This window comes from Elephas maximus, chromosome 16 (genome assembly GCF_024166365.1).
Source record: "Elephas maximus indicus isolate mEleMax1 chromosome 16, mEleMax1 primary haplotype, whole genome shotgun sequence".
NCBI lineage: Eukaryota > Metazoa > Chordata > Mammalia > Proboscidea > Elephantidae > Elephas > Elephas maximus.
The window spans coordinates 57,208,507-57,229,470 of record NC_064834.1 but is presented as its reverse complement, the minus strand read 5'-3'; positions in this window follow the sequence as shown (position 1 = coordinate 57,229,470).

Below are 20,964 nucleotides of genomic sequence, written 5' to 3'. Positions count from 1 at the left end.
GGGTATTACATGGAGCATCACTCAGCTGCTACAGACTCACCTGTGCTGCTGGCCCCCCAGCACTGTTGGGGAAGGTAGAGAATGCCTCAGGGGTGAATGCTGAATATGCACATTTATGTCAGAGTTTTTTTTTTTTTTTTTGGAGCTTTGCCTAAAGTCAGTATAACTGATGGGAGAAGAACCCGAATGAGGCACCTAGGTCAGGAACTCGCTTGGCAGATCCAGAAATGGGAAAGTTCTCAGCTGGTCAGGGAGACTGACTCACTATTTAAATAAGAACTTTATTTTCTTAGTGTTTAGAATGCTTGTATTTATTTCCGGGCTACTCTACTCCAGTGTCAGGATACCTCAAAATTCATTCTGCTAATTTCAGGTCCGCAATCCCTTATTCCAAATCCTTGATTCCAGATGTGTTTTAGAATTCATTTTTTTTTTTTTTTTTTTTGTATTTTTGAATGGTCATACAATACATTTCACAGAGTTTACCTAATATAACACTCCCACTGAGCTCCGAGGCAGCAGGGGAATAAATAATGTCTAAATAGTACAATTCATATTTTGCCACCAAATAAATTTGCTGAAAAATAACAAAAAAGAAAGAAGAAGAAGAAAAGTTTGTTGTTCAGAGGGGTTAGGATTTCAAAATTATAATTTATGGATCTACAGAATACTGTTTGAGATACAGATAATCTGATTTATTTACTGAGGAAACTTTTATCCTTACTAGGGAAACGCTTGGTGAGCTGGTTCTGCCCAGTGATGAAATAGACATCTCTAGTGACCAGAAAAGGAACGCTGGTGGTGCAATGGTTAAACGCTCCGCTGCTAACGGAAAGGTCAAACCTACCGGCCACTCCATGGGAGAAAAGACCTGGAGATCTGTTGCCATGAAGATTACAGCCCTGGAAACCCTATGGGGCAGTTCTACTCTACCATATAGGGTCTCTATGAGTTCAAATTGCCTCAGCAGCATACAACAACAACAGTGACCAGAAAGTTTATAGCAAATAGAATATCTCTCACCTTCGAAAGTAGAACATGTACTCGTTTCATTTTGGCTACACATAAGCCATCCTCTTTCTCTCTTTTTTTTTTAAGTTATGAAACCTTGTCTATTTTTCGAAGAACCTATTCATGAATCTTAAAAAATAATAGCTACCATTATTGAACCCTTAAAATGTACCATGGTCTGTACTGAGCACTTTGCAGTGACTATCTCATGTATCTCATAACAATCTTACAAGGCAGTAAGTACAGCTTTGCCTGTTTACTAATAAGAAAACTGAGGGTAGAAGAGGCTAATCTACCAAGATCATATAGTAACAGAGCTAGTGTTTTGAAACAGTCAATATCCATCAACAAAACATTTAACCACTACTCTAGTCCACCCTAACTAATCTCCAGTTTTTCTTAAACAAGAATATAGTTTTATGTGAATTACTTCCACGGAGACCCAGTTTCATCCTTCTCTCTGTGTTGATTTTCATCTTCTTTTGCATTCATAGGCTGGCTTTTTCTGGACCTCATCCTCAAATTCTGAATTTGCCTTTATATCACAAGATCAGATGGATCTGAATATCTTGGACAGCTGCTTTTTTTTTATCCTGAAGAGCCTGGTCACTGGGTGGCTCTCTGGAAGAGAAAGTCGAACAAAACAATCAACACCTTAAAGAGTTTTGGTGACGCCAACTAATGCCACTCATGAACGTCCAATTTTTCAATAGCAGCAACCAATGCCAAGTACGCCAAATGGTTTTATACTCCTCAGCTATACAGGACAGGGTGATTACCCTAGGCCGCTTCAATCTGGGAGATGTGTATGATTTGTCTTCACTAAAATAGAAATTAGCTCTCCCTTTTCTGTCTGCCATGTTTCTGTCAACATTTTTCATGTAATTGCAGTATACCGTCCTCATCATCATCATATGCAACACTATATAGCTTCCAACAAAGGAAATCACAGTGAAAGATTTAAGGGGTTGGGTGCTATTTCTCTCATAGCCAAAACACAAGGGGTAGAAGAGGGCATGCAGTTCTCCCTGTTCTAGATAGACATACTTAATTATTATTATTATATTTTAATAATTTTTGTCTTTAACTGGACTCTGTTAGTTTAAAATATCCATAGTAAAGGGGGAGCGCTTCCTCCAGGAGAAAAAACAACAATGATTTCATTCAAATGAAGCTGAGATAGACTCCTGGCCAGGTACTTCAAACTAGAGCAAATAGGCAAAACAGTGGGAGGGATTATGGTGCTACCCAGTGTGAGTGATTCTCACTAGCAAGAGATTTTAGGATTGTTGTTACACAAAAATAACGAGGATGAATATGGATAGGTCCCTGAGATATTAGTGTCGCTTTATTCAGAGGTAAGTTTTAATGAAAGACTGCGGGAATCCCATATACACAGGGCCATCGAAAGCTCACATCCTTCAGGAACACATCCAGTTGATATATGTGCTGGGGGCAGAAATCACTAGTAGGAAAGTTTATCATAAGTACTAATTATGCCCTTGAGACTAGTTGTAGAAATAAGAATTGTAACATCCACCTGTATTTTTTTCCTGTATTTTTATTCATACATATCTACTAATATTTATCCATTTTAACTGATTTTCCTCTTTGTTCTTCCTTTGCCCCATGGTTACACAGGCATAATTACACAGGCCAGAGCCCTGATCTAATGTAAGGGGAGTTTCCCTAGGGTATGGCCTGCATTACCTTTTATCTTACAAGAGATAAAAAGAGACAGAAGCCAGCAGAGAGACAGGAGGACTACATATCACCAAAAAGGTAGTGCTAGAAGCAGAGAGAGTCCTTTGGACCTGGGGCCCCTGTGCTGAGATGCTCCTAGGCCAGGGGAAGATAGATGACAAGGACCTTCTCCAGAGCTGACAGAGAGAGAAAGCCTTCCCCTGGAGCTGGCGCCATGAGTTAGGATTTCTAGCCTACTAGACAGAGCCCTGGTGGCTCAATAGTTAAGAGCTTGGCTGTCAACCAAAAGGTCAGCAGTTTGACTCCACCAGCCACAATCTGGAAACCCTACGGGGCAGTTCTACTCTGTCCTATAGGGCCGCTATGAGTTCGAATCAAATCAATGGCAACAGGTTAGCCTACTAGACTGTGAGAGAATAAATTTCTGTTAAAGCCATCCACTTGTGGTATTCGTGTTATAGCAGCACTAGATAACTAAGACACCTAGCTGTGTTGATATTTAGCTATCAACATAGCTAAATATCAGAAACACAATATGGACCTTAAAAATGTTACAGAAAGATATGCACAGTTTGATGTCATCTGCATAAATGATTTAAAATATGCAACGAAATACATACTTTGAAGTAAAAATGCAGTTAAGGTATAGAGACATGCATTAAATCAGGAAAGGATTTTGGAATTTAATGCCTTATTGACTTTTTAATATCCTTGAGATGTTAATATGCCGTTCTTCTTTTTTTGGACTATTGTTATGGTCAAATATATTAATAGATCAGATTATAAAAGATCATTGCATTCTTGTTTTAACACATTTAATTGTCAAGTATTATTATTTTACTATGTTATTAGATCTCATTTAGAATTTTTGCATTAACCATCACAAAGTATTTGTTTATATTTTTTAACACTTTTCGTCAAGTGTTAGTAATGATATTAAAAAAAAATTATGCTTCTGTTATTTTATTTGTTTCCTTCTCATCTATGTTTCGGTGAATTTGAATAGCTTTTATCAATTTCTAAAGTTTCAGTTGTTGTTGTTATCATTATTTGCCATCAAGTAGGTTCTGACTCATAGCAACTCTATGTACAACAGAAGGAAGCACTGACTTGTCCTGCACCATGCTCACAATCAATTTTATGCTTGAGGCCATTGTTGCAGCCACTGTGTCAATCCATTTTGTTGACAGTCTTCCTCTTTTTCGCTGACCCTCTTTTTTTTTTTTCTACTCTACCAAGCATGATATCCTCCTCCAGAGAGTGATTTCTCCTGACAACATGTCCAAAGTCCTCGAGACATAATCTTGCCATCCTTGCTTCCAAGGTGCATTCTGGTTGTACTTCTTCCTAGACAGATTTGTTCATTCTTTTGGCAGTCGATGGTATATTCAATATTCTTTGCCAACACCACAATTCAAGGGTGTCAATTCTTCTTCTGTCTTCCTAATTCATCTTCCGGTTTTTGTATACCTAGGAAGCAACTGAAAACACGATGGCTTGAGTCAGGCATGCTTTAGTCTTCAAGGTGACATCTTTGCTTTTTACATGTTAAAGAGGTCTTTCGTGGCAAATTTCCTAAGGCAATGCATGGTTTGATTTCTTGACTGCTTCTATGGGTGTTGATCATGGATCTAGCTTTTATGTTTTCTAAATTTGGAACTATAACTTTTATTCTTTCCTTGTTTTTAATTTTCTCCTAGCTTTAGTAGTTTTATTAAATTTTGATGGAAAAAATGTCGTTTGGGCTATTTTTACTTTTTTGTAAATAATGAGATTTTCTTTATTATCTATTATAAGAGACACTGTAGAATATTCTCTCTTTTCAGGAAATATATCAAACCACATTACTTTTTTAATTTACATGATCTCTTACGGGCATATCAATGATTTAACTTTAATGTATATTTTATACCCACCAAGTAGTGCTTATTGCTAAATAAAATTTTTAAAGAACTACATAATAAATGCAAAAGGAAACAGTGTGATTTTTATTTTTAGAGTATCTGAAATCAATTAAGAAAACTGCCACATGTTTGCCAGCTATGGCAAGTGTCTTAGTCATCTAGTGCAGCTATAAAGGAAATACCACAAGTGGGTGGGTTTAATAAACAGAAATTTATTTTCTCACAGTTTAGAAGGCTGGAAGTCTGAATTCAGGGTACCAGCTCTAGGGGAATGCTTTCTCTCTGTGTCAGCTCTGGAAGTAGGTCCTTGTCTCTACTTCTTGTTTTCTACTTTTTTGGAGATCTTCATGTGACTTGGCATCTATCTTCCACCATCTCTGCTTGCCTAATCTAGTCTTTTTGTATTTTGTAAAAGATTGACTCAAGATACATGCTACACTAATCCTGCCTCATTAATATAATGAAGACAACCTATTCCTAAATGAAATTATAACCACCAGCATAGAGGTTAGGATTTACAACACATACTTTTGGAGGACACAATTCAATCCATAACAGCGAGTCATGCTGTATCTAAGGAGAGTATAAAAGACCAGTAGATTCAGTCATTTCTAGGATTTATTCAAGTTAGAGTGAGTAAAGTGGTTTAAAAAAATAATGAACAACACACACAACTATACACATATACATACAATTATTATATCCCCTGGATCTGCTCTCATTTGTATAAAGTACTCTGTTGTTAAAAAGACATATAATCCAATTAAAAAATGAGCAAAGGATTGGACAGGCACTTCACCAAAGAAGACATTCAGGCAACTAACACGTGAGGAAATCCTCGAAAACAAAAGCTGCTAGAGAAATGAAATTCAAAACTACAATGAGATACCATCTCACCCCAACATTACTGGCACAAATTAAAAAAAAAAAAAAATAGAAAATAATAAATATTGGAGAGGCTTTGGGGGAATTGGAATGCCTATGCACTGCTGGTGGGAATGCAAAATGATACAACCATTTTGGAAAACAATATGGCACTTCCTTAAAAAGCTACAAATAGAAATACCATATGATCCAGCAATCCCACTTCTAGGCATATATCCTAGAGAAATAAGAGACATCACACCAATAGACATATGCACACCCATGTTTACTGCAGCATTCTTCACAACCAAAAAGATGGAAATAACCTAAATGCCCATCAACAGATGAATAGATAATCAAACTATAGTACATACACACAATGGAATACTACACAATGATAAATAATAATGATGAATCTGCCAAACATCTCATGACGTGGATGAATCTGGAGGGCATTATGCTGAGTGAAATAAGTCAATCACAAAATGACAAATATTGTATGAGACCACTAACATTAAAAACTCATGAAAAGGCTTATGTACTGAAAGAAACAATCTTTGATGGTTACTAGGGAAAGGAGAGGTAGGGAGGGAAAAGCACTTACTAGGGTTGCTATGAGTCGGAATCGACTCAATGGCAGTGGGTGGGGTTTAGACAACAGATAAGTGGTAACTTCGGTGACGAGTAAGACAGTACACAATACTAAGGAAGTTAGCACAACTTGACCAAGGCAAGGTCATGGAAGTTTCATACACACATCCAAACTCCCCAAGGGACCTAATTACTGGGCTAAGGGCTGGATACCATGGTCTTGGGGAACATCTAGCTCGAATGGCATACATTAATTTATAAAGAAAATGTTCTATATTTTACTTTGGTGAGTAGTTTCTGGGGTCTTAAAAGCTCGTGAGTGGCCGTCTAAGAGACTCCACCGGTCCTACCCCATCTGGAGCAAGGGAGAATGAAGAAAACCAAAGACACAATTGTAAGATTAATCCAAAGGACTAAAGGACCACAACTACCACAGCCTCCACCAGACTAAGTCCAGCACAACCAGATGGTGCCTGTCTACCATAACCAACTGCTCTGACTGGGATCACAATAGAGGGTCTTGGACAGAGCTGAAGAAAAATGTAGAACAAAATTCTAACTCACGAAAAAAAAAAGACCGGACTTATTGGTCTGACAGACTGGAGAAGCCCTAAGACCATGGCCCCTGGACACATTTTTGGCTCAGTAATGAAGTCACTCCTGAGATTCACCCTTCAGCCAAAGATTAGACAGTCCCATAAAACAAAAGGAGACTAAATGGGCACACCACCCCAGAGGCAAGGACAGGAAGGCAGAAAGGTACAGGAAAGCTGGTAAGGTAGAACCCACGGTCAAGAAGGGGAGAGTGTTGACATGTCATGGGTTTGGCAAACAATGTCACAGAACAATATGTGTATTAATTGTTTAATGAGAAACTAATTTGCTCTGTAAACCTTCATCTAAAGTATAATAATAATAAAAAAAATTCTCAATTAAAAAAAAATTCTGTTGTTGTATTATGTGCCCATTGAGTCAATTTCAACTCATAGCAACCCCATGTCACTCATAGTGACAGACAAGAGCTGCCCCATAGGATTTTCTAGGCTATAATCTTTACAGAAGCGGATTTCCAGGTCTTTCTCCCACAGAGTGGCTGGGTGAGTTCAAACCACCAACCTTTCAGTTAGCGGCAAAGCACTTAACAATTGTGCTGCCAGGGTTCCTTTAATATTCTGTACAGGCTAGTAAATGTGATAATTATTTACATATCTGGCTTATATACTATTATGGGTCCAAGTAAGCAAGCCTTGAATAGTTCCTGTTTTGGTAGCATGTCTGCAAAATACAGGCTGTCCCTGCGTTATGAAGCCTGACTTCCATACAACCCATAGTTACGAACCAACCCCTGTAAAACCCGTTATATTAAAAATTTGACGTACATACAACAGTTTGTCATAATGAACAGGCATTACTTTGAAATACATCAAAACATTATTATTATTACTGTATTATAATGTTAAATATGTTTTAATGTATCTGGAAGTGTTCATTGCTTTTTATGTACAGAAATGTACACTATATACCATATAGCAAGACAAACATTTTACTAACTGACTTTAGATACGAACTGTACCGAACTGTTCCAGTTTACATACAAATTTTACTTAAAGACAGACTTAGGAATGCAAATCGTTCGTAATTGGAGACTGCCTGTAAAATGAAAAGCACGTTTTTAGGTTCACTATATATTTCCTTAAGAGCTCAGCTGCTAACCAAAAGGTCGCAGTCCAAATCCACCAGCTGCTCCTTGGAAACCCTATGGGATAGTTCTACTCTGCTCTATAGGGTTGCTATGTGTCCGAATCGACTTGATGGTGACAGGTTTGGTTTTGGGTACATACTTTCTTTTCAAGATGCACTCATTAGATCTGCAAAGGAGTTCAGATGTATCTGCACATTTTGAGAGTACCTGAAAGATTCTCTCTATCCCTCCTAGTTTTACCATCTGTAATGGTTTGGTTGGGTTAGAATGGGTGTAATTCCCATTTCCTCGTAAGTTTAATAGATTAGTCTACAAACAAAACGAGATTAATTTTGTCAATTCTGAAGCCAAGAAACCTTTAAATTCAAAATGATAATATCAGCCTTTCCTCTTGACCCTCCCCCCAGAAGAGATAAATTTGTTCTCCTCTTTCCCCCTAAGCAAAATCACAAATGCTTGGTACGTTGGAGTTGCTAACGGAATACCTTGTGTTCGGGTTTATATTTTCCACCTGTTCAGAGAATCTCCTTTAGCATTTCGGTTCCCAGCTCAGAAACAGAACTGAAAATGACAGCTAAAGTCAGCTGCCCAGCATACTAGCATTCTGACCTTTCGTGGTTGGTTTCGAGTTCAGGAGGTTAGACGGTCAAAATAGATGGGTTGTGTGTCTGTGTATGTATTTCTACGAATTTCAACAGGCCTTCACTTTTCACACACTATAGCAAAGCATTGTGTTAGGTGCCTGGCAAATGCAAAATGAGCAAAACGATGTCCTCCAAGACCTTCCAGTCGAATGCAGCTAATCTTGCTATTTTTCTCTTCACGAAAAATACTGTATAACAAGCTCAGTCATGCAGAGACCTCACGTGGAAGCAAAGATAAAAATAAAGGTTTCTAGAGTAACTCACAGTTTCCAATAAAAATAAAATAATTTAAAAAAATTATTTTTATTTTTAATTTCAAAATAAATAGGAAACTACCCAGATGTGGTGAGCCCCCTGGATGGGGAAGTCTCAAAATGAACAGCCTTAAAACCACTTGCCATCCAGTCAATTACAACTCATGCACCCTCTCCTCTCCCCTCCACCACGTGTCACAGTAAAACTGTGCTCCATAGGATTTTCAACGGCTGGGTTTTCAGAAGTAGATCAACAGGCCTTCCTTCTGAGGTATCTGTTAGTGGACTCTAACATCCTACCTATCGGTTAGCAGCCAAGCACCTTAGCCATTTGCACCACCCAAGGACGCCCATGAACTGCCTTAAAGAGATGGAAAGGTAGTAGTGCCTATGAAGCTTCTGTCAAGCCCTCTCCAAGTCAATGAGTAGAGTACAGGAAGCATATGTAGGCAAAGAAAGCTGGCATTAGGCACAGAGAGAAGCCTGGGAGTGCCACACTTGCTAATGCTCACTAATCTTTTTGGCTTATTAGTTTAAAATTTATGGGAGAAGGAAAACATTTTATTTCTTTTCCCATATTTGAGTTTATTTGCTTTGTAAAATGCGAAGTGCAAGAGAATATCCAGTGGCTGAGGTTCTACTTTAAAGTGGTGTCTTGGTTTCCAGGGGCTGCCATAGCAAAATACCGTAAGTGGGAGGCTTTAAAAAACAAATATTTATTTTCTCACAGTTCTGTTGTTATTGTTGTTAGGTGCCGTTGAGTCGGTTCTGACTTATAGCAACCCTATGCACAACAGAACAAAACACTGCCCTGTCCTGCGCCATCTTCACAATCGTTATGCTTGAGCTCATTGTTGCAGCCACTGTGTCAATCCACCTCCTTGAGGGTCTTCCTCTTTTCTGACGACCCTGTGCTCTGCCAAGCATGATGTCCTTCTCCAGGGACTGATCCCTCCTGACAACATGTCCAAAGTATGTAAGACGCAGTCTCACCATCCTTGCTTCCAAGGAGCATTCTGGTTGTACTTCTTCCTAGACAGACTTGTTCATTCTTTTGGCAGTCCATGGTATATTCAACATTCTTCGCCAACACCACAATTCAAAGGCGTCAATTCTTCTTCGGTCTTCCTTATTCGTTGTCCAGCTTTCACATCCATAGGATGTGATTGAAAATAGCATGGCTTGGGTCAGGTGCACCTTAGTCTTCAAGGTGACATCTTTGCTCTTCAACACTTTAAAGAGGTCCTTTGCAGCAGATTTGCCCAACGCAATGCGTCTTTTGATTTCTTGACTGCGGCTTCCATGGCTGTTGATTGTGGATCAACAGTTATAGAGGTTAAAAATCCAAATTCAAGGCATTGGCTTGCTCTTTCTCTGTTTGCTCTAGGGGAAGACGCTTTCTTGTCTCCTTCAGTTTCTGTAGCCCAGCAGTTGACTACTAATCTAATGGTTGGTGGTTTGAATCCATCCAGAGGCACCCTGGAAGAAAGGTCTGGCAATCTACTTCTGAAAAGTCACAGCCCTGAAAACCCTATAAAGCACATTTCTGCTCTGCAACACATAGGGTTGCCATGAGTCAGAACTGATTCCATGGCAACTGATTTGGTTTTGGCTTGGGGGTTTCTTAGTGTTCCTTGGCTTGTGGAAGGATCCTCACATGATCTCTTTCCCCCGTATGTGACTCTATTTCTCTGTTTGTCCTATTTTATAAAACACCACTTAGGATTTGGGCCCATTTTATTCAGAAATGACTTCATTAACTTAACGGATAACATCTGCAAAGAAAGCCTCTACTTACCCAAACAAGATCACGTTCACTGGTGCAGGGGTTAGGACGTCAACATAGCTTTTGGGGGGACACAATTCAATCCATAACAAGTGATCTTTTATGTATTATATTGTAATATATGCATTTTAACATAAAAATTTCCTTCTGAGAGTGTGAGGTTAGAGTTACGTTTGTTCAGGATTTATGTTCAACCTTTATAACACGAATAAGCGTTATTTTTTCATGCCAACAGCCCAGATGCCCTACCCCTTTCTAGCTGAATCTTCTTACGAGTTCCCTAGCTGTAAGTAAAAAATGGCAGTGACTTCATTTCCCTTCCTTGGGATCACCTTGAAATGACAGGACCATTCTAAGTCTTCCCACCATGGTGTTCACCAGCAAGACTGTGTGTAAATATCCATCTATTTTCAGCTACTGTGTCTGAACAAGAAGGACCTGGAAATATGTAGGTAGCCAAATGTAAAAGACAGTATCATTCTTGATCACTGTCAATTACTATTTGGGAAAATAAATTCTTTCCAATTCTGAACAGTTTCAGAAAAGCTATTTATTGTGACCAATTATTCTGGGGCTTCAGAATATCAAGGCAGCTGCATTGTCCTCGCACGTCTTAGCTATTTGCCATTACATGTGACATGGGCATTGCAATAGGGATTTTAATACTTAGACTGATTAAGTCAGCTTTTGTTTTAGGGGTGGTTGTATTAGCAGGACTCTTTTTTTTTTTTTTTTTTAACAATGTGTGTTCTCACCCAAACCTGAGTGTTTAATGGAACATGGGTGACTCTGTTAACTATCTCACTCATTGATTGGAATAATCCATAAATAACTAACATGCAAACAAATTATTTTTACATTCAGATGCTTTTTTTCCCTAACCTCACTCTCTAATTTCTGCTCATAGTTGCTGTTGAACATTACCCTGTCAACTCTTCAAGTATTTGACTACAAAATATGCTTGGTAAATAATGTAAGAAGATTAACTAAATGGCACATAATTACCACAAATTTAGAGCCCTGTGAAAGAATATATTTTATCCATGATTAGAAGGCTTACAGACTTTCCAAATCCGTTTTAATATATTTGACAGTAAGCCATGGGAAATTTTAAACAGCAGACAACACTTATTCAGAATTCATAAGTCAGCCCTAGATTAACGTATTATTAAAAATTCCAGTGCATGAAACTACTAATTTGTTTCCTTTTCCTATACACATATGCTTCCTCCCAGGACATGGGTACCTCCCCCACCACCAACAACTATAAATTTGTCCATGTTGAAAGCTGCATGAAATTGAAATTTAAGTTGATTTTTAAACTTTGCCAGTCTAACAAGATATAGCCAGTGCTGGCACACATTCAAACAGGTCAATTAAGTAAAGCAATGAAGCAGCACAGGAAACTCAGGTTTTGTTTTGTTTTTTCTTCTTTACTTAATTGGTACCAGGGAAGGCCGGGCCCGCTCTCTCTGGCAAAGGAAAATGTCCATGTAGTAATTGCCTGAACATCTTGGAAATGTCGCTAAAAAAACTTCTTTATCTCCTCATAACAAAACTGGGATCTGCAAATCTGGCACAGCTCTCTATGAGCAACTGGAGAGCCTCATTAGGAACGTGCACTAATTTTTTTAACTGTTCATCAAAAGGACTGAAACTGATGAATACGTCCCATCTCTATCCACCCACTCTCTCCAAAAATATGTATTCCTATCATCCACTCTCTCCAAAAATACATGTTCATGTTGAAGCAGAAGATGCCATCTCTACCCAATGCATGGCTTCTCAGCCCTGACCATTCCACCAACAGCGTGTTGCGGTGAAGTACTTAGGACTTTCTGCTGGGAGCTTTCTCTGACTACAGGACTATGCTCAGTCCCCATGCAGAGTGGGCTGAACATGCTGGGGAGCGAATGCCCAAGAAGCAGCCCTCAGCAAGGAGGAGCTGGTGCATCAGCCTCCTTGTTAATTGGGTAGTATGACTCTATACCATTTCCCAGAAGGTCCCGACAGATAAGCCCCAGTCACCACCTCAATAACTTGCTCATTAATGCTCCCTGTCATTGGTTTCCTTCTCTTTCCTGACTCACTGTCTCATTCCCCAGTTCTCCTACTAGTGCGTTTTGGATCACTTCTCTTTCCTGACTCAATGTCTCATTCCCCAGTTCTCCTACCAGTACTTTTTGGATCACTTTCCAATTAAACAATCCGTACACAAATTCTTGACTCAAGCCCTCCTTCTGAGAGAACTCAATCAAAGACATAGCCTGTTATATCACAAATTAGATAAAAAGGTGGACTCTGGAGTCAGAATGCCTGGGTTCAAATCTTTTCTCTATCCAGTATTAGCTGTGTGACTGGGAAATACTTCAGTTTAATCATCTATTGTGGTTGTCATATGAAATAATGTGTGTAAAGCACACTTGAATAGTGCTTGGCATATAGGAAACATTGACTAAATATTAAATTAATATTAACTACCATTGTTACTATTATTATTACACCCAAGCATTGGACTAGGTGCTGGGGTAAAATAAATAAACATGTAGATAAATTATTGTTGTTAGGTACCATTGAGTTGATTTCTACACATAACGACCACATATGACAGAGTAGAATTGTCCCATAGGGTTTTCAAGGCTTTAATCTTTATGGGTGCAGTTCTCCAGGTCTTTCTCCCACAGAGCTGCTGGGTGGGTTTGAAATGCCAACGTTTCGGTTAGCAACTGGGCACTTACCTGTTGTGCTACCTGTGCTCCTTAATCGATACACTAGTTAAATAAAATAAAAATCCTGGTCTCTGTCCTCAAGTTGCTCATAATCTAGAGGAAAGCTAAACATGGAAACAAAAGCCAACATAAAATCAATTGTAACTACGATGACCCGTTGCCATCAAGATGATTCCGACTAATGTATAAAATACATTTAATTTTATCTTCCGTAAACACATGGATGAATCTTCTACTTGACATACACATGTGTTTATCTCACAGAATAGTTGAGTATAAACATAATTGTGTTGTTATTAAAATAATAAATCGTCCTTACTAAACACTTAAAAGATCCTTGTTTTAAATTAAATTTAGAAAACACAGATGTCATGATTAATTCACTAGCATATTTTGTGTCTCAGATTCCCTTAAAATAAGCTTCACCTGAGCCTTGAAATGCATGTGAACTTCTGCCTGAGCCTCTATTCAGTCCATGGCTCCATGACAATCTCTTAAGCAGAGATATTCCAAGAGGAAAAAATGACATGGGTACTATTTGTTAGGAGTCCCTGAGTGGCGTAAATGGTTAGCTTAAGGTCGGCAGTTCAAACCCAACCAGAGGCACCTCTGAAGACAGCCCTGGAGATCTGCTTCCAAAAGGTCACAGCCTTGACAACCCTATGGAGCAGATTTACTCTGTACGCATGGAGTCACCGTGATTCAAAATCAACTTGAAGGCAATTAACAAAAAGCTATTGTTATAGTAATTGATGAACTAATCCAATCATTCCATTACATGTTCACTATCCCTGAAAATACTAAAAGGTAGTTCTTTCATGGTGTCTCAGAGGACAGCACTGTTACAGGATGACAAAGAAGAGATGGAGAGTTAACCAGGATTGCCGGCGATGCCAACCCAGATAATGCAGTGGACCAGCCCACCTCCGGAATATGCCCTTGTCTCTCTTTTCTGTATTAGATAGAAACATACCTAATGGAAAAATCTTAATGAGTAGACTTTGTCATCCATTGGGCCAGGACCCAGTTGGCTTCATGCTGAACCTGCGCTTGTCTCTAGGATGAAGTCCAGTGCCAGACGCCATGTGGTCTATTCAGTACATTAAGAGACAAGTTTAACTATTCACTGGCCCAAATCCAGAAATGAGTCTGACAAAAGCAGCTCCAGTTCGAAGGAAAAACTCAGTTTCTCCTCTGTGCTGCCTCCTTCACTTCCTCTGGTCACCTCAAATACAGATAATGTTAATAATACATTTGAAAAGAAAACAAAGATTTTGTGAACCCTGTTGTCATCAATAGCACAGAAGCTGCAAGGTATCTGGCACCAGAAAGGAGGAAGGCCTTTGCCCTTTAAGGGATGACATTTTTTTCGAAAGCATGTTTATACTAACTGGAGCTGCAAGAGCTCCCAGATGTGACCGGCTTTGTGGATGATCAGTCCCTTTAGTGCCTTTGAAAACATATGCATTTGAAGCTTTTCTTCCCTTTGAACATGGAGCGCTGATGAAAGAAATTTTGTTGTTGGTAGCAGGGAGACCTGCCGTGCTATAACTTGAAAGCTCACCTGGGCTTTAAAGTTGAGACCTCAGTTCAGCCCTTGGGAAAAGTAAAAAAAATAATAAAAAGAGCAGTACTGTTCCTCTTGAAGAAACATCTCAAGTTTCAAAACTGAATAATTACAGAAAATCACAGTTCTGCCTTGCTGCTTCTTCCATTTCTGTGTTCTCCTTGGCAAGACCTTGACACTATCGGAACTCGTGGTCTATTGTTTCCTCCTTGATGATGCAACTGGAAGCATGGGCACTCCCTATGGCAATGGCACATACACCTCTGAGTTTGGCAGCTGTGCCACATGGCTTTAGAAGTTCTCGTTTTGGGAGTTCATCCTCACTGGGAAATATGCCCACTGAGGACTGTAACTTGGCTTCATTAGGATTTCAGACAGCTCATAAAGTATTCTTTCCTTCAAATCATGACGGTATTTATTTCCTGAACCATTCTTTTTGAAAAAAGAATTAACTCATCTTGGATCTAGCCCAGGTAGAACTACTTGATATTCACTGACCACATACCTTGGCACATCCCTCTTTGCTTGTGCTATTCCCTCCATTCAGAATATTCATCTCAAATCTGCTTTTCTTCTTTTAATAAGGATAGTCTCATCCTTCAAAGTCCAAATCAACTGATTCTTATTCCACGAAGCCATTCTCCAGGTAAAGGGATTCTGGCATACTCTATAGCATACTCTCTTTTCTTTCTTTTACACTGAGCCCTATTCACTCTTCTTACCTGTGGGCACTTCCCTGTTGGTCTGGGACTCCTTCAGTGGCAGCATGTGCTGAGTTACCTACATTAAGATCTGATAAACAATAAGCATTGTTACATTTGCTTATTAGAATATTTCTTATGTAGGGACATTTTCTTCCTAAAGTTATATTTTCCAAACTTGGATATTCAAAATTGAAACAAAAGGCAGGATATTATCAAGAATCACCAAATTTCATAGGATATTCATGACTCATTATTTTAGAGCATTTTTTTTTTTTGTTTGCTTGGTTTATGTTTTAGTGTTGTTTGTTTGCTTTTGGATGATTGAAAAGAAAATGCTGTAACCTGCGTTTTTGATGCCCAGCATTGCATCCATCTGAACCACCTCTGATTTCAGCCGCAGGGGAGTGAGCAGTTCTGTGCAGGCCGATGGTGCCATCACTCAAGGACTCACTGTGTATCTTTCAACATTCCTGCTTCAGGAGCTTTTGGAGCCTGCTCCGACCAAGTAAAGGCAGAGCCCAGAAATTCAGGGCTATTAAAACCCCTGGAGTAACCTTCAAATGATAGGGGATAAGAGCCAACGGATAAATGCCTGAGCCTCTTATTCTTTGCCTGGCAATTCTGGAAAGTGTTTATCCACCTCTCAGAGATTCCTATGGAGTCGAGTCCCCATTTCCTACAGAAGCGACCTTGATAATAAAAATCTTATTGGTTTTTCTTCTTTCTTTGTCCCACTTTCCCCACTCTCTCACTCCTGCTTCCAATGCTCACCTGCTAAATAAAATACCTGTACCCAAAGCCTTGTATTGAAGGAACCCAACTAAGACTGTAGCTGTGGCCCTAGAAATCAGACTCTCCAAACAGAATTCTGATACTGGACCAATGAGATGCCAACAAAGACTCTATTGCTGCAGGAGTGTAGTGAGGGTAACAAGTACCCAGGGGCAATTTCTAAATTGCACCCCCCCATTCGAGCCCCAGGGGCAATCTCTAAATTCCTCCCTTCCCCAATTTCAAGATGAATAGACGTTTATCATTAATAGCAGCTATGCATCAGCAGAAATGGCTTCCCCCCTCTTGTCTGGCTGCCTCAGTCGTACCTTTCATATTTGTTCTGCACCTTGTCTGGCATCCCTCTGGCTTTGTGCCCATGGGCAAAGCCTCCCTCTGCCTCCTTCCCCCAGCCTCACTAAAGCTTCGTATTGCTGGTGGTTAGTGGAGTAGCCATAACTCCTGATGTGTTGAAACATCACAATTACTAAGATTTTCACCTTCAGTAGACTGTGACATAACAGGCGGAATGGCAAGCCATAGCTCATGAAGTAGTTCAAGCACTTTGATAGTTTGAGGGCAATAGCAATTATAAGAATTGTGGAAGTAATTGTCTTTTGTTAACTGTTTTAGACATCTTGAAGAAAGAGAACGGTGTGATTGCTTCAGCCAACTATCACATCAGAGAATGCTGTGAAAGCAAGAAGCCTTCATGACAACATTTAAAGAGACCCCCATTTCCTGCAGCTAGAGGGCAGCCCATGTCAGAAATCATACCCAGTGCCATCGAGTTGGGAATCATAGCAGGTAATAAAAGTAGTCCTCCTATAAGACCTTCCCATAGTAGGTCCAATGGGAGTAAGGACCCATCAAGTGGACATTTATTTATTGATTTATTTTTACACTGGTCATCAATTTAATGTAGAGGAAATAAATGGTAGACTTAGGTAAGGATATACATAGACTCCACCTCTTTGCAGTCAGGAGTCTGAAAGAAGCAACCCTACAAGACAGAAAAAAGGAGGTCTGGGGAAAGGATCTAAAGGAGTGGCACAAAGCCTGTAGATAATTGTATCTTACTTCATTGCTCAACTGAGAGCTTCAACTGCGAAAGAGTTGAATCAGGTGAACAGAATGACTCACTCAGTGGATATCAGCCAGTTTCTATCCTCAGCCACTCCAGGGCTTGTGCAATGGGGCTATGAAAGCCTATGGTTCCAGGGGTGGAGGTTCTATATGAGCTACTTTAGCCACTGCTGCTGATAAATGCCCAACATGTCAGCTGCAGTGACAGAAGCTGGATTCTCAATATGCGACCTCAAAGAGAACAGCTATTCAGTGGCAAGCTGATTCCGTCAGGCACCTCACCCTGGTGGAACAGTGATTCTTCCTTATTAAAATGACACTTATTTCAGATATGGATTTGCAAGTCCTTCCTACAGTACCTCTGCTGGCCCCACTATCCAAGGGACTGATTTACAGATTACTCAATTTAGTGACCTGGGATCCTATTAAATAAGCAGGAAAGAAGTGACCATGGACTCATGACCAGAGGATTCACTGGTCCTACCACATACTTTATCACCTCAAAGTAGATGTCCTGATAGAATTTGAATAGATTTATTAAAGGCTCAGCTAAGGTACCGGTTTGTGGATGAAACTTGGAGTGGCAGACATTGTTCTCAAGGATGCAGAAACAATAACTGGAGTACATGAGACTGGAAACCAAAAAAGTGGATGGATGATGGGCCCCTCTCTTCAAGACTCCAAGCAACCCATCATTGCAGAAGTTGTGCATTCTGGTTCCATAATGTTATGCTTTCTTGGATTAAGCTCCTGGTTCCCAGCAAGGAAATATTTCCACCAAGAGACACAGTGAAAGTATCACAGAACCTGAAGTTACAACCGCCATCTAGTCACTTTGTGCTCCTCTCCATCTTGATTTGGGTCTCATCCTTCTGGTTTCATTAAAGATATTAGTTCCTTTGTCAAGTTTTCTGAACTGAAGCCTGAGTTAAATGTCTTCTTACATACTGTGGTCCTTCCCTTATTTTAGCTCTTAATTTCTATATTGCTATTCTCTGTAGAGCTGTTTGTCTTTCTCCTCCTCTGTCCTCCTCCTCCATACTGTGAGAATCACAGGGCCCAGCATATAATAGGCCTGCCAAATGAATGATCAAGAACCTTTATCTTTTTGTAGTAGGCTTTTTTTTTTTTTCTTTGACTGATAAATATTTTATCCAATGGAGAAGTCCTCAAAAATAATAGAGGGGAGAAAAAGAACCTTTGCTTAGAAGTCACATCTCCATTCTGGGGGGAGGGGAGCGGGGAAGCTAATGAGAATTTAGAAATTTTTTTTTAATTTTATTTCATTGCTATGCTGTGATGGTTAAGATTGTGTGTCATCTTTGCTGGGCCATGATTCTCAGTGTTTTGGCAGTTGTATAATGTTGCAGCTGGCTCCTGTTAATCTGACCCCTGGTTCTTTGTGCTTGACCTAGCAGCCTACCTGTAGTCTTGCCTGCCAATCTTTGGATTTATCCATCTTCACAACCTGTGAGGGAGAGCCCTGTTCTCTGACCTGCTGACCTTAGGTTTGACAGCCCCTGTGGGTACATGAATCAGACTTGGGACATTCCAGCCTCTACAACCACGTGAGCCATTTCTTTGATATAAATCTCTCTCTATATGTTTATATTTATATCCTTTACTGGTTTTGCTTCTCTAGAGAGCCCAGCCTAAGACATATATGCCTTTCTAGAAATCACCACAGGTATCTTCTTTCTGCTCTCTAATTTATACCCTTTCTATTAGTATAGGGAAAGATGTTTCCCAAAATATGAATCACCCGATAAAACAGAGGACCAGAATGCTCATCCAACCTATAGGATATTTCAAGGTTATTATTTCGACTTGCTAATAAAGAAACCAAATGCCTTTGGTACAGGCAAGAAAAATCTCCAGATCATAGACACTAAGCCTGTCTGAATATTGACTGTCACAGACTGATGGCCAAGGCTTTGAAAAATAATAACAGCAATCTGTTATGGTCAACAGTCAAAGTCATAAAAATTACTGATATGGCACACTCATGTACCTAATTTTCTTAGTGCTGCAACACTATGAGGTCTTCATTATCATTTCCATTTTACAGACAAGAAAACAAGGCTCAGAAGGTGTAATTGCATGGGCCAGATCAAACACCTAGTAAGTAAGTTGCTCTGTCACTGGCTGCCCATCTCTGTGGCCCCCATCTAATGATACCTTGTTGGCTTGTCTTGCAATCTGGAGTTGGTACTGAACTTGACTCTCTTCCACAATCCATATTGTACATGTCCATGATTACCTCACAAGCAAGCTGCTGCCCTGACCCTTACGTAGCCTGGTATCAACATTTCACTTATATCCCCATCTGGGTTCAGTTTGAAAGCCATGTGGCTCTCAGTACTAACATGTAAAGAGTTTTCCTTTTATTTTTTAAGCCATTTGCCACAAGGAACAAACACATCTGAAAGACTAAAAGCAGCCCCAAACGTCTTCCTTCTGCTTGGTGTCAGATCAAAGGATCATATATAATTTTCACCAGTGTTGAGAACCTAGAAAGGGCCAGATCCCAATTGTTGCCCATGAACTGGGATAAATGAAAAAACAAATGTGTGAGAGTAGTTTTATTATTTGTCATTTATTGGTTCTCAGTACATGTTGAGCACTCTGATCAATATTTTATATGTGTTTTCCAAGCTAATCTCCCACAACCCTACAAAATAAAAAAAAAATAAAAATAAAAATCGGTAAAACCATTTTATAGAAAAGGACACCAAGGCTTAAGATGTATAGAAAATTTGGCCAAGGTAACAAGTAGTAAATGTTAGAAAACGGGTTCGAACTTCAATTATACATTCTCTAACAGCCATGCTATAATATTTATGTACCAGGATCTTGCTATAAGATGTAAGCAATAAATCCTGTCTATGATATTACCTGATTATAGATTAGTGTCTTTCTTCCAACCAATTATGCTTTCATTTTAATAAGTCACAATGGCTTTCCCTCCAAGAAATGTATTTCTGATGATGAAAGTTTAGGTGTTGTAGTATTAGGGGCAAGAATCCTGTCTAATTCCATTCAACATGACACTAAGGAGATCAATTCTTCTTCATATGGCAGAGGTCTAAGGCTCAAACTGTGATGCTTGGAAGCATCAATCACTAGGTTTGGATCTGGAATTGGAACTGTTATCTAGAGCTCAGCTTAATGCTGATACACGCAACAACAAAATTGCATCTTTCCATCAGACGAGCTCTCCGCAAGCCTTAGCTAAATGTGTGAGGCACTGCGGTGCTTTGGTGGAATCATACATGACCCAAATACAAACTTTTTGGGAGCTCAGGAAAAAATGAGATGTCTATATCATAACTGTTATACAATATTTAACATTAAAAAATGCTAAAACAGAAGCTTAAAGATTAGTGAATAGCCCAAGTAGATAATATTACCTTTGTTATTGTTTTTGTTTTTGTTTTGTGACTTAGGAGACCCCATAAGTTACAGAGTAGAACTGCTCCATAGGGTTTTCTTGGTTGTAATCTTTAGAGAAACAAATCGCCAGGTCTATTTTTTCCACAATACCACTTGGTAGATTTGAACTGTCAACCTTTCAGTTACTGGCCAAGTGAAAACCATTTATATCAGCCAGGGACCTTATTATTTCTGAAGTCACATTTGTAATAGAT